The sequence below is a fragment of the Struthio camelus genome, chromosome Z (genome assembly GCF_040807025.1).
Source record: "Struthio camelus isolate bStrCam1 chromosome Z, bStrCam1.hap1, whole genome shotgun sequence".
In the NCBI taxonomy this organism is placed as follows: Eukaryota; Metazoa; Chordata; class Aves; order Struthioniformes; family Struthionidae; genus Struthio; species Struthio camelus.
Window position 1 is genome coordinate 72,689,129 of NC_090982.1, and position 14,643 is coordinate 72,703,771.

At 44.6% G+C, this 14,643-nt stretch overlaps 1 protein-coding gene across 3 annotated transcripts in view; it reads right to left on the bottom strand.

The window, feature by feature from the left end:
• LOC104140574 (growth hormone receptor) overlaps window positions 1–14,643 on the bottom strand; it is a 192,853-nt gene that overhangs the window by 136,741 nt on the left and 41,469 nt on the right. The window contains exon 1 of one of the 3 annotated variants that reach the window (XM_068926495.1): window positions 427–538. The exons of the other annotated variants lie outside the window; for them this stretch is intronic. The gene's annotated coding sequence lies outside the window, so the exon portion shown is untranslated. Of the gene's footprint in view, window positions 1–426; window positions 539–14,643 lie in introns of those variants that run through there. 3 annotated transcript variants of the gene reach the window in all.

Here is a 14,643-nt window from a genome sequence, read left to right on the forward strand (position 1 = left end):
CAGGGCCGGCCACCAGCTCCGCTCTGTCCCTGGCACAGACCCGTGCAGCCCGGGCCAGCGAGGAGGAGGAGGAGGAGGAGGGAGCGGCATCCAGGGGCGGCAGCGGCGCTGCCAGCCGGGCACCGGGGCTGCCGCCACCCGAGAGCCGCGCTGCCTCTGGCGGCGGGGCGAGGCGCGGCGCAGTGCGCCGCTCGCTTCGGGGAAGAGCCGGGCGCAACCGGGCCGAGGAGCGGCGAGGCGAGCGGCGGCCGGCGGCAGCCACCGGCGGCGCCGCGCTCGGCGGCCCGGGACCCTCCCGGCGCCGGGGCCGCCGCCGCCTCCTCCTGGCTGGCAGCGCGCAGCCCCGCTCCGGCTACGCCGCCGGCCCGCCCCAGCGCGGCGAGTCCCCCCGCCACACGCGGGCACCGGCCGCCGCCCGCTACTCACCGCCTCGCGCGGAAACTTCCCCCAAGTTTTGGTGGCGCTGCCGGCGGCGGCGGCGGCGGCGGGCAGGGCCGGGCCAGGCCGGGCCCCCCGGCGGGCGCGGGGACCATGCGAGCGCCTCAGCGAGCGGCCGCCCGCGCCCCGCCAGCCGCGGCGGCGCCGGCGGGCATCGCGCTCCCTCGGCCGGGCTGGTGGCAACTTCTGCGGAGCTAACGGCTAAAAACAGCGAGCGCATCCAGGCGCCCGGGGCGACCTCCGGCGGGAGGGGCTGACCCCCTCCCCTCCCCTCCCCTCCCCTCCGCACCGCAGCCCACCCCATCCCACCCCCTGGCACACCCCGGCGCCGCACGGGTCAGGTTACGGCGGGGGACGGCAAAGGGCCGCCCCTCACACGCCCCCGCGCCCCCTCCGCGGCGCCCCTTCCCCGCGGCGCACCCCCGGCGGGGGGCAAGGACTCACTCTGCTCGCCGCGGCACCAGGCGCCGAGCCGCCGCCGCGCCGGGAGCCCCCCGCCCCTGCCCTGCCCGCCGAGCCCCGCCGGGCGCGGGGCGCTCAACGGCCGCCGCCGCCTCCTCCTCCTCCTCCTCCTCCTCCTCCTCCCATGGCCGCCGCGCCCCGCTCGGCAGCTCGCTGGCCCTGGGCCGCCTGGCGCGGCGAGGGGTCAGGGCGCGGGCCCGGCGGCGCGCAGGGGGAACATGTCCGTCGAGAAGAGCTGGCGGCGGCGGGGGAAGGGAGGGGAGGGGAGGGGGCTGGCGGCGCGGGGCGGAGGCTGCGCGCATTCCTGGGAGCGCCGCTGGCCGCCCGGCCGCCGGGGAGCGGGGCCGGTGCGTGTCGCTCGCGCCGCGCGCTGCGCCGCGCCGCGCCGCGGGGCTCCGTCTAGGGGAAGACGTCGGCTACTGCACAGCATCGCCCCGCCGGCAGTCGAGTCCCGCCCGCGGGCCGCGGAGCGGGCCAGCACCGGCTCCGCGCCCCGCCGCCGCCGCCGCCGCCGCCGCCGCCGCCGCCGCCGGGCGGCCAAGGCCGGCCCGCCCCGGCCCGCCCCGCCCGCAGGGCGCCCCCCGGCGGGGAAGGCCGCGGCCCGGCGACGGCGCCTGCGGGCGGGAGCGCTGAGCGTGGCCGTGCGGTGCCGTGTAACGGCTGACGGCGTCGTAAGGCGACTGGGCGCCTTCCTGCCGCGGGCGTGTGGCCGTGTGCTGGGTGGAGTAGTGCGAGTACTGAAATGAGCTTTGGGAAAAAGGAGAGTGGCTGCTTGGGCTTTTCTTGCGGGAGCACGGATTTCTCTTTCAGGAGACACCTTAGGAACGAAGACCGTCACGATGAGCGGAGTGCCGCCGCTCTCTTTTACTTGAGCATCGTTTAGCTTCATGAAGTAGCGGGGAGAGACCCAGATCTGCAAAAGTAACTCCAGCGGTGGCGTCCTGGCCCGTAACATGCCTGCGGAGGCCTCCCCTGTGCCGCCGGCTCAGCGTCTGGCTTCCTTGCGTGGCGGAGGCGTGAGACCAGAGAAGCCAGCGCAGCAGGAGCGTCACAGTAAGCGCGCTTGTGTGGCCCAGATGCAGAGCCGGGTCCAGAAATTAAGCCAGAAAAAAAGAGAATTGTCACGCGCACGGTTCCCCGCTCTGGTTCAGTGAGCACGAGCGGTTGTGCCACCGCAGGAAAGTTGTTAGGTTGCCGTGGTCCTGGCAGCTTGTGCTGCTCAAGTTGAGGCTGCCCTTGCTTTGCGCTGGCAGCAGCGCTTGTGCAACTGGGCGTTGCCTGGCTTCATGGAGTGGGTCTATCTGAAAAACCAACCTGCAGGCAAGGGGATTAGTCTTCAGCCAGGTTGCCACTCCAGACTGGCTCTCCGCCCAGTCACGCGAGTGCCAGACCAAATGAAGGGGTAAAAATGCACAACTGGGGCAAGATGGGCAGTGAGATTTGACCTCATCCGTTTTAGATTGGTGTGAGCTACTAGGGAATTGGAATTTAACTTGTCAATAACCATCTGCCAGAAGTGCTACTGAGGCTTTAAACTTAGCCCCGCTCAGAGCACACAGATACATCTTTCTTCATTCCTACACCAGAACCTTCTCTTGCATTTTTGTCATTTCAAAAAATGTGAAAATAGAGCTCTACATCCTTTCAACAGTTTTGAGCAATGATGTAGCACGCACATGTAATGTACATGTAATTTCAGCTCTTACCACTGGCTAGGGGATTCACATCCACATCTCCCAGGAGATGCCTATGCTACCAAACTAGCAGCTGCTCCTGGGGCCTTTCATTCTTCCTGCTGTGAAGCTATATGGTAGAGCATAATTAGTATCTCATAGCGCTAATAATTGCAACCACAAACTTGATCCTGATCCTGTAGTTTTGTGGTTAGAGTACTCTATTAGGAGAGGAAGACTTGTATTCCAGCTCTAGAAATGTTTATAGTCTTGTTTTAGAAATGTTCATAGTGTTGTTTAGTGTAAGATTCCTATGATATATTAAGAATGCGTCTAAGATTATTTCAAACAGTTTTATATGGGCCTGGTAGCACTGACAATTTAACATTTAAAATACCAGTTAGATAAACCAGGGAAAATATTGCTCCCTTATTATATGTTTGAATAAGTGTAGATAATAATACATTAATAGATTCATTATATATTCCTGATTTATACTTCCTGCACGTAAAAATACTGCTTTTTATTTCTTCATCTTGCAAGTGGTTTAGCTTCACCAGGATTAATGTCAAGCACCATTCACTGCCAACAAGACAAGATTTAGGCAAAACGGCCCAAATTTTTAGTCAGTAAGCTTGTGGGATGTGGACAGGGTTTGGAAGACCAGTAGGAGTGTAGGTAAGTGATGATTTAGGGTCCTGACTTGGAATGGCAAAGGTATTTTGGAGCAGTGATGTACAGAGGTGGGAGGGGCTTGAAAGTTTGTGAAATAAATTCTCAGAAAGTGGAAGACATGATAATTTGTTTTTTTTTCCAAGTGATTAGGACTGTGCCCCTAAATTAGGCTTGGAGTCTCCAAATTATGTGTGGCTGGTCCTGAAGTTGCAAAAGCCCAAGGGTATGTGGGTGTTGTGTGCCTGTAGGATAAAGATCTTGAATTGTCTTCATTACTCCAATACAAGCAAGTAACATAATACGTGGTCAGGGATGTCTCGGTTTCTCTGTTATTAAAAAGTATGTCAAAAGTCCTTTAAAAATAACTGGTATCCTCAGTTTCACTGGAGGATGGCTTTTGGGGAGATCTTGCGATGCACTCATTTTGTGCTTCCAGTCTGTGCTAGCCTTTTAATCATTAACAGAAAGTCAACTTCAGAGTATCTGAATTCGGTATCCTGAGAAGTATAAATCTATTACGTTTTAGCTCAGCAAAAATAGAAGAATTGATTATACTCTTTCAACAACTGTTAGGCAACATCTAACTTTCCAACCATGTATAATTTTATGTACTTCACCTTTCGTATTTTTTTCATTTACACTGCATTATCATTGTTCCAGATTCCCTCTGGTTCCCTTTAAAAGCAAGTCTGGCTTGCGTATACTCACTAAAGATAACTAAATGGTGACTATTTTTTCTGACATACTGTTTTTCTGCAAAATGTCCAATCATGTGAACATTAGATAATGTAAGTATTCTCTTCTCTAGGTACTCCATTGCCACTCCAGTCCATTCAAAACATACCCATATTGAAACATGTCCATTCCAAATGTGATGGTCTAGAGCGAGGCACAGTAGACAAATGAACTGAATCTGTTTTTTCTTTTTTTTTTTCCTATTTTTTTAATATTAGTGTATAATGCAATACAGATCAACATAATATCAAATAGGATTCAAGCAGCTGTATTCATAATAGTTCCTTCATCTGGAAGAGGCTCCATTCGCTTTAAACTGGCTACAGGCATCGCAATCTAGTGCATGTTATATTATAATTGTCAGTTCTTTCAGCAGGACTACCTGTGAATTCCTGCCATAATCACAGGCCTACATCTATAGTTGTACAGCGTAAAGGAAGCTATATCAGTAAAATCTAGCGTAACTGCGCACCTTATTACACAGGGTAAAGTTCTGGCTATTTGCTTTGACAGGCGACAAGTTTCCTACAGCCAACAAAAGCTATGTGAGCGTATGTGTTTCTAGATCAATAGAAAGGGGTCCACATGGAAGGCCATGCTACAGAAAGGTTTTCCTTAGCTGGAACAGTTTATACCAGAAGGGAATAAACAATAAAATTACTTTGTTGTTGTTGGGGCATTTTGCCAATACAGTATTGCAAAATGTACTCTTGATTGATATTTCTCTACCTGCAGAGCTTTTAGACTAGGCCTTACACTTTGAGAGCTAGTCTTAATAGTTCAAAATACTGTAGTGTATACAGTTTAAGTGAGTATGAATGTGTTTGAAGAACTGCTTATATGAAATTACAAAACAGTTTTTATTTTCCAAATGTGCATGAGAAAAATGCAGCAGATAGATAGATGATTGTTCATGTTCCACATTCTTACCTACAGCTTAAATCATGTTTTTATCTATTCTCTTTGCTCTATGTTTAACACGAAATCATAGAAAAATTCAGGTTGAAAAGATTTCAGGAGATCTCTAATCCAACAGCCTGCTCAGAGCAGGGTCAGCTAGGAGGTCAGACGAGGTTGCTCAGGGCTTTACCCAGCTGGGTCTCGAAAACCTCCAAGGATGGAGACTGCACAATGTCTTGGGGCAACCTGTTCCACTGCTTGACTGTCCTCATAAGGAAAATGTTTTTTCTTATATCCAGTCTGAACTTCTTTTGTTTCAATTTATGCTTTGTCTCTTGTCCTGCTGCCACGCACTGCAGTGAAGAGCCAGGCTCCATCTTTGATACCTTCCTTGTAGGAGTGGGAAGGCTGCTCTGGGGCCTCCCCAAAGCCTTCTTTTCTCCAGGATGAGGGAGCCCCAGTCCCTGGGCCTCTCCTCACAGAGCAGGTGCCCCAGCCCTGAGCATCCTGGTGACCCTCCCGTGACTCGCTCCAGTTTGACAGTGTCCATCTTCTACCTGGCGGCCAGAACTGGATGCAGTACTCTAAATGTGGTCTTGTGAGTGCCAGGTAAAAGGGAATAATCACTTCTCTTGATCTTCTTGGCTGTTGGCTTTCAGTGCTGCCAGGGCAGAGGGCTGGCTCATGTTCAGCTTGCTGTCTATCAAGCCCACCTGATCCTTTTCAGCAGGGCTGCTCTCCACGCAGGCAGGCCCCAGCTTTCATCACTTCCTTCCCAGGGGCAGGACTTTGCATGTGTCCTGGCAGAATTTCACAAGGTTCCGTCAGCCCGTTACTCCAGCCTGTCTAGATCCCTCTGGAAAACAGCCCTGCCCTTGAGTATATTGACTGGTCTCCCAGTTTGGTATTATCTGCAAACTCGATGAGAATGCGGTCCATTACTTCCTCCAGGTCATCGATAGAGATGTTAAACAGGACAGGTAACCGTATAGGTTCTGTGATACCCTGCTTGTTACTGGCCTCCAGGAATGGGGACTGTGATTTTTTTTATTCTTAATAAAAAATCCTTCTCCATTTAATCTCTGTTGATCAGATTTAGATGGTAAGGGAAAAATGGAGGTTGTAAAAGGAACATGTTGATCTTTGTAAAAGTAAGATAGAGATGGTGTTCAATTTTCCCCCTCCCCTCCACAGCTCCCATTATGTCATGACTTCTCAGAAGACCAGTCCAAGACTTCATTCAAAAGTCCACTGATTCTGCATGAAACTTAAGTGATGACCTTTATGGAGAATACATCAATCTCTTAGGCACAGATTGTGTTCCATTGACATTTCTGTTCATAGGGTAGGAACAAGTAAAAATTCTGTATAATGTATAGGTTAGTGCCTCCTCTTTTTCCTCACTTCATTTTTGTTATGTTCACTATTAATCTAACATATAAGAACAGCTGAAAGAACGGAAGCATTCTTTTAATCTAATTTCCATCATAAATCAAATTGCAGAAAAAATACCATTTAAGTTATTTTGTTATGGCACATTGTAACTTGCCATGAGGAGAAACCACACGAATAAAGTGCATATTCCAACCACGATCAGACTTGTACCAAGAGCTGGGAATGCACAGTGCTTGCTGTATGCAAAAATAAAAAGAATATTTAATAGCAGCTCTGCTCTCAGCCTCTGAATATGTGGAAAATTTTTGGTTGTGGGTTGTCTGGGTTACTTCCTTTAAAGCTAACAGAGAGCAGAGACAAAGCTCCCCTGATTACTTTATGTGAAAGTAAAATAATTGTGTAACCAGCAAATGTCTGTGGAGACAGATAATTTTCTTAAAGGAAATAATCTCCAAGGAATCAATATGAACACGCTTACAGGAGAGGAAGGCACAGGCAAAGTGAGAAAGGAAAATGAAGAAAGAGACCCAGCTGCAGCCTGCAGTCTCTTGCTCTCCCTTTCTTTTGTTTCTAAGGCATCTATCCTGTTGTTCTCCACAGCTAATAAGAAATGAAGGCCTATCAGACTCTGTAATGAATATGTTGACTTTCCGGTTCTCTGGGAGAAGAAAAGTGACAATGTAAGCATTTTGCTCTCTTTGTGAAGAAGGGAGATGGAGGAGAGTAGAAGGGAAGTTTTAGCATCAGCCAGTTGTATATTCAGTCTCCTTTTTTTGATGCAAGAAATTTCAAAGCTGGCGTCCTAGCCTATTTCCAGCACTGTGCAGGCTATCCTGCATCCTCCATGCGCATTAGACATAAGATCTACTGCAAATGAGCAATGAAAAATATTAACTAACTGTAAGATAAATAATGTGTAAGTATTGTCCTGATGGATCTTAGAGCAAATGTCAGAAAATAATCTTATTTTCAAGGTTTCAGTGATAAGAAATCAGGCTCTAGAACAGAATACTGTGTGAATACCTGAGGACTGGTCCTTATTTGCTGGGAACTTTTAGGTGCTATAATTTCATTTTTGCACTATTTTGTTCTGCATTAGACAGATAAGACCTACTCCATCAGGTGTTTCCTTTCAGAAGGTCTGAATCCCGTATATGCAGATACCTAAGCTCCAGTGAGTACCCAGAGACGATTTCATGCAATGCTGATTAGCTCAGCATTGGTGAGCACTGGATGTATTTTGGAGCTGTCTACTTGTCCCAATTTACTATGCAGGGGTTTCAGGTGTCCACCACCACTCTGGTGCCCGCTCACCTTGGTCACCCAAGACAGATGTTCACCAAAGCACTAAATGCGATGTGATATTTTGAGCCCGGAGGTACTATCTCATATCTGCCACCACCCTGTGTATATATCAGATACTCTATGGCATCTAAAATAGCACTAGATGACTATAGCAGGTAACTGAATCCCACCTTTACTTTTTTCAGTGTTTATCTGAGGATTGTGACCCTGCACATCTGCAAAACTGAGACCAATTCCTACACCTGTATGCCTTCCATTCCATTTCCTTCTGCCCGTAGCATAAGTTTAGGAGTCCAGTGAAGTTTCTGCCTCAAATGCTAGTGTCTAAAGTGTCTCAAAGGTGTAAGAAAGTGAAATAGGGTGTTCCTGGATTGTTTTCCTGTACTTCTTAAGTTCTGGCATGTTAGAGTCCTAATCTCAAAGCATTTTACATCTTAGTTCCCAGAGCATGAACCCTTTGTTCCGATGTTCTAGGATTGTTTTCCTGTGACTTTTGCTACATATTTTTATAAATGTTTATATTTTTGTATAGTAAAACATGTTATATGAAATCACACATTTATATTAACATTTTATGTGTTTGATATGTATATGTATACTTTATTGTATATTTATATATATATGTTTATAAGCGCTCCTCTGACCTGTGTGCTACAAAGGATGCATTGGGTGTAGGAATCTCCCAAGCATCTTCAGCAGTAGGGACTGACACAAAGGAGTCACTAAATTTCTCTGCTATGGCCTAATCTTCTCTGAGCACCCCTGTTATATCTTGGTCATCAAGCAGTCCCACTAATTCCATGACTGCCGCCTTCTGATGAATTGAAAAAACTTTTTGCTATCAGTTTGAACATGAAAGACATGAGTTTGAGCGGAGTGCTCTTCAAGTTCACTTTTAGTACTCTTAATTTCCTGCTTATGTTCAACCAGATACATCTGAAGGGCTTTCCTATTATCCTCATTGAGAAAAACTTTACTTTTTTTTTTTTTTATAACTTTTCCCTGTGTTTGTCTCCCTAACTTTTCTATTGAGCTATGCAAGGTTTTTATCAAACTGCCTTTTTTTATTTTTATTTTTAAATTATGGCAGAGTTTACCTCGGCTTCTAATACATTATGTGTGCATTAAGGCTCATCCAAAAATACATAAATTTCCTTAATAATATAGTTGTTCAATGGCACGATACAAGTCTAAATGTGATTTATGAGGGACATTTACCTAATGAACAGAAATCTCCATCCACAGCTCTCATTTGATGAATTCTTGTGGGGTTGTCTTCTTAAGAAGTAGAAGATTATAGGGCTTTTTATTCGATTCCTTTATAAGAAGTTGATAGCTAGGATGGAAAGATCCCTTTCTAGTTAATTCAGCTATTTACAAATTTAGAGAAGGCCCGCTTTTCAAAACACTGACAGTTGTCACTTCAGAAATCTTAATTAAGCCTTCATTACTTTGCAGTCAAAAAGCAGATCTCTTTGGCCCCTTCTTGCTCAAAAATCCTTCTCTCCTCCCTCTTCAGGGGTCTCTTCTATGGACTTTCCATTCCACCTCATAGAAAAAGGTTTGGTTGTCCATCCACACAATGGAATGTCCTTTGGCCTCAACTGCTGCCCGGGCAAAATTGCTGCACAGAATTATTTCAAAGTCATGTAATTCTGCATGCTTGTACTTTGCTTGACAATTCTCAGCACACATAACATGGTACTGAAAGGCAGTGAGGGCAAAGATCAGCTGCTAGAGAATTGATGTTAAGAGTCATCCAGTTCAAGGATGGCCAACCTTCCTGATTCAGGGAGCTGCATAACAATATATTCTTTTGGCTAGAAGCAATGTGATATACACCACATACCTTGGAAAGGCCAAGGAGTTGGATTCCTATGAGCAATATCTACTTTGGGGCTCCAAAGCTCCGTTATGGAACGGAACCAAGCTGAATATAAAGATGGGTTCCAGGAAAACACATGATTTCAGTCCAGGCGAGACCTGATGACTCTTTTCCATAGATGGAGATTTAGATTAAGCAGTAGCTCCCATAACCTGCTCATTGCGTGCTGTTACCTTGACATGGTAACTGCGTTTGAATTACTCGGAAGCCAAACGCAGTTAAAACCCACAGTAGGCAACTGCCTACTCCTGACGTAGTTCCTTCGTGTGGCCCACAGCAGGATTAACTATCCCTACTTCTTGATATATGCTTGACTAACTTCTCTAACAGTTTGCAGTGGTAAAGAGCACACTATCTACCCAAGCCATCTGTATGAGAACTTGACAAATTTATTATTAGAAAATGTTTTCCTTAATGCCTAACCTATATTCTTTTTGCTACAATTTTAATTATTGAGTTCTTTTATCCACAGTGCAAATAGTAGTCAGATTATTCTCTTCTGTTTGAGATACGTTGCCACATCCCTTTCAGTCTTTTTCTTTAGGCCAAACAATCTCTATTTTTAAAGTCTTTCTTCATAGATTTTCTAGACCTCTAATATGTTGCACTGTTCTAAACCCTCTCTACTTGGCCCACATTTTTCCCAAAGCATAGTGCCCAAAATGGATCTCTACTTGAGGTCCTCCTACTAGTGCTGAGTAAAGGAAAGGAGTCTTTAAAGCCTGAGGGCTATACTACTATTTATAAGTCATTACATATTCCTTGCCTTTTTCATTTCCAATAGAATGTTATTTGTGACACATATTCAGTTTGTTACCTATTATCTCCAGATACGTCTCTGAAAAATTAATTCCCAAATAGTTGGTCCCCAGCCTGTAGTTTTGTATTTGATTATTCCCACCTAAATGAAGGACATGGTCCCTGTTATAGTTCAGCCATTTTTCAATTAATTCTGCAGTTTTTCAAGGTAATGTTTGCTCTTCTTTCTAACTTTGTGTAATCTGCAAGTTTAATAAGATTGTTATCTGGATTGTTAATAATAACATTGAATACAGTCATATCCAAGGTAGGTCCTAGTAGAACCCTACCAACAACACTACCTTATCAAAAAATTAAAGAAAATTGATTTGAAATTATATATTATACTAACAAATTATTTATCCTGCTGTTAATTTTCCTGCTATCTTTCAAGTGTCTGCAAATACTTTGATCATTTATTTCTAGTTTTTTTCTTTTTACTGTGAGTTGAAGTTAAATTGATTAGTTTATTATTTCCTGGCTACTCTTCCCCTGCCCTCTCCCCTTCTATTTTAAAGGCAGCTGTTATTTTTATCCTTTCCCAGTTTTATATATCTTACTCATCTTTCATGAATTCTCAAGTAATAGCTAATTTGACTACTTCACCTAATTCTTAAAATACGCCAGGCCAAAGTCAGTCTGGTCCAGCTGACTTGAGAACATTTCTTAACACTCTCTTATCCTATTCCTTCCCTGTTCCAGACCGAGCTATTAACCCTTGCCATGCAATTAATCTTGCTAGTCATTTGTGTGAGCTGACATGAAAAAGAGGTTTTAGATATGCTGACTTTCTTGGAATCATCAGCTGATAGTCCATGTGTGGTCTCCCCCACTGAATGGACAGGAATAACAAGCAACATTTTCCTCGCTCTTCCTCTCATTATTAATGCATGTTACCTTTTAAAGTCTTTTGTAAGTGCATATCATTTTTATGTCATAGTTTTCTGGTTGTTTTTATACACTCATGCTGTTATGTGTGTTTTAAAATTTGACCTAATTTCCACATTGAACTTGATGAGTTTGAGATCAATTAAAAGCTTCTGGCTTACCTAAACTCATCTCTTACTAGTTTTCCTGGCCTCTCTTTTGATAGGGTAGCTTGTGCTTTCAGCCACAACCGCTTAAATACATTTTTCTTTGACTTTCTTTTCATGAAACTTCAACTTCAGTTGACTGGTCTCCTTTCAGATACATTATTTTACTTACATTATTATTTTCCCTATTTTCTTTCTTAGGATTATGGATTCTATATTTTCATAGTCACCATCTCCAAGTTGCCTTTTGTCATCATATTCTCAAACCTTTACACATCACTGGTTAGAACCACATCTAGAAGAGACTATCTATCTATCATCTCCTCTATTTTTTTCTTCCGCACCAAAAGTGATGACTAATACTTTTCAATTTAGAGCTTGCTGATCAATCTCTGTCCTGATGTATTCCTATCCTAACAGTTCTATGAGCAGTTAAACTCTCTTATGAGACTAATCTTGTGCGTTGAATGATTTGGAAAGTTTTTCATGACAAAGGCTTCCGTACCAGACACTCTCTGCTTGGGTGATTTGGTCTAATAATGGTAGCAGTTATGTTCTTTTCTTCTTTCTTTACTCAGAAACTTTTAGCAAGACTGACTTCCTATCCACTCTAGAATTCAGGACCAGTGCAAGGCTATGTCCTTTAATATTAAATAGACCTATTCTGTGAGTTATCATACCAGGTAAGTGTATGTTTTGTCAATTAAGTCATTACTGTGGTTGTGTGTTAAGTTTTCTTGCTTCTCTTGTGGATTTTCTGTATTTCCTCATACTTTTTGCTTGATTTGTCATAAATCCTTTATTTATTTGTTTAAAGGAAGTGTTCGAATCTGCTTTGTGAACTTGAAATAATCAAATACCTATGGAATGTTACATTATATTTAAAATTAAATCTTAGCATGCCATTTATTTCATATTCTTTCTCTTCAAGCAAGATTTTTTTACAGGTTTTTTATATTATTGACCAAGTGAGCAGAAACTCAGAACAGAAAGACCAAACAGGGAGAAGAGGTCTTTTTCAAACTTCCATGCCAATCCCATGTTTCTGTTCCGTGTGTTGGTGGTGGAGTCAGATTGTGCATTTATCTGTCATTGTTGACTTGAGACCAGTACACTTGAGATATTGTCCCTGACGTCATTTGCAAATGTTATGTTTTAACTGGCTTCCCTTAATGGCAATGACATTTACCTAGCTTTTTTTTTTTTTTTTTTAACAGAACAGTTATAACCTCAAAGTGAAGTGCCAGCAGATGTGTCCTATCCAGTTCCCTTTAACTGTACTTGATAAAATTCCACTGATCCTGACACTTGTAAACAGATGCTTAGATATCTAGCCAACTGAAACTTCTGACATAGGCCACATCTAGAAATAGCTTGTACAGAAATAATCCCATAAATCATCTGACACAGCCAAGAGAAGGGCCCTGTAACGTTAAGAGACTTGCACTCCTTGCATTCATTCTGTTTAGCAAGAACACCATCTATTTTCACACGGGAGATCACCTTCATGATTTCTTGTGTACTGCATTATACAGTTATTGTATGGTACATTTACAGGCACTTCCTTTAGTAAGAAACAGCTGTCACAAAAGTGCTGTTTCCTGTTTTCATAAATTTAACCTTTTTCTTTGATAGCTTCAAAGTAGTCTTCAGCTAATATGTCTGTGGCAGACATAGTCCTGATATGATTAGGAGGTCAGCGTGGCTGAGACTGTCTCTCTGTCACATACTGAGGGTACTGGGTTAAAGTTCTGTTTGTCTCTATCTGTGCTCCCAGATAAATCCATGCCTGGCTAAAGTATCTGTATAGAGGTGCCACTGGAATATTTACTTTGGGTTCTTGAAGTTTAATTTAGCATATGAAACAAATCATTAACTTTCCTGAAGGCAGGGAAATATAATGGAAGTCATTATACATTGTTATTCTGGAAACAGAGTATATTAGAAAGTATAGCATGTTATCTATAGAACACTGATGATGTTTCTGATACTATAGAGGAGACAGGGAACATCAATCCTGAGATATAGCTGCCTAAAGAACTGGCACCTCCAAGTTCTATCCATTTCTTTGTGATGCCCAAAGTCAGAGTAATGTAGAGCTGGGCAGGACGGGTTGGGGCAGGCAGAACAAGAATTACAGTAGTAGTACTGAGTTTTGGTATGTACGTGTCTGAGTGGTTCCACTAAAATATGTTGTGCCTGTAAATCCACTCACATCTTGGGGCTGACTCATATGCATATTTTTCCCAAATCTGCCACAGACAGATCTGGAACAGCTACAACAGCTGATTGTAGTAGACATGGAGACTCCCCTAACTATGCTTTCTACTTTGTTTCCCTAATCATTCTGCTGTGAATCTGACCAAAAAGGAGAATTTCCACTTCACTGGAAACACCTCTCTTCCCCCTGCCCCTCCTCCCTCCTCCTTTTTTTTTGCTTCATTTTTTTTTCTGATTTGGACCAGAACCCAAACATTTCAAAATTTCTGGTGAACTGAATTTCTGAGAATGTCATTTCAAAATGGTCCACATGAACATCAACTGCCATATCAGTTTTGCTGCCCAAGATCCCAAGCCTATGACTCAGGCTGGAGTGGCAATCCCAGGTGCTTTGCTCCTGTGTTTTGAATCTGGCTGACCTAGAGTCACAACATCTGAAATCCCAGTCTCAGAACATCGGACCCTGGTGCAGTCCGTCTGTTGAGCTTAGTGGGGGCAAAGGGCCTGGCTTCTGGCAGGCACCCAGCAATCCACCCCTGCCTTGGATTCTGCTGAAGCTCATCAGAGCTTCATTTTAAATTACACATTTCAGGGTCAGTGACTTGTCTCTTTTTAATTAAACTAAGCTTATTTTGTCTAAAAGTATCTCATCAGCTTTATTACTCCTTCCCTGCACCTGCTGAGGTTGTCTGGTATTCCACCAGTGCACTGACACTGTATACAAGGATATTGGCACTTCCTACTTCCATACACAATCCCTTGTCCAATATGTCTTTTAGCTTTCCCCCAGTAGTCTCTCCTTTAGAGCAAGCCACAGTTACTATAATGCTGGATGGAGCTGGGTGGTTTTGGGGTGAAGAGGACACTGCTGTTGGGGAAAAGAGAAACTGTTCCACATGAGAAACAAGACAGTCACTGGACTTGGAGGTCCTAATAGGTGTAACGTGCACATATGTGCCATAATTCCCTGAGTTTCAATTGCAAAGCCATATTTAGTCACGAGTTCTGTACTCCCTTTTTGATCTTGTGCTAATTCACATCCCCTCTGTTTTAATGAAAATACTTTCACTGTACTGCTTAGTAAAACAGGACCAGGCATTTAGCTCACTCACTGGGCCCTAAA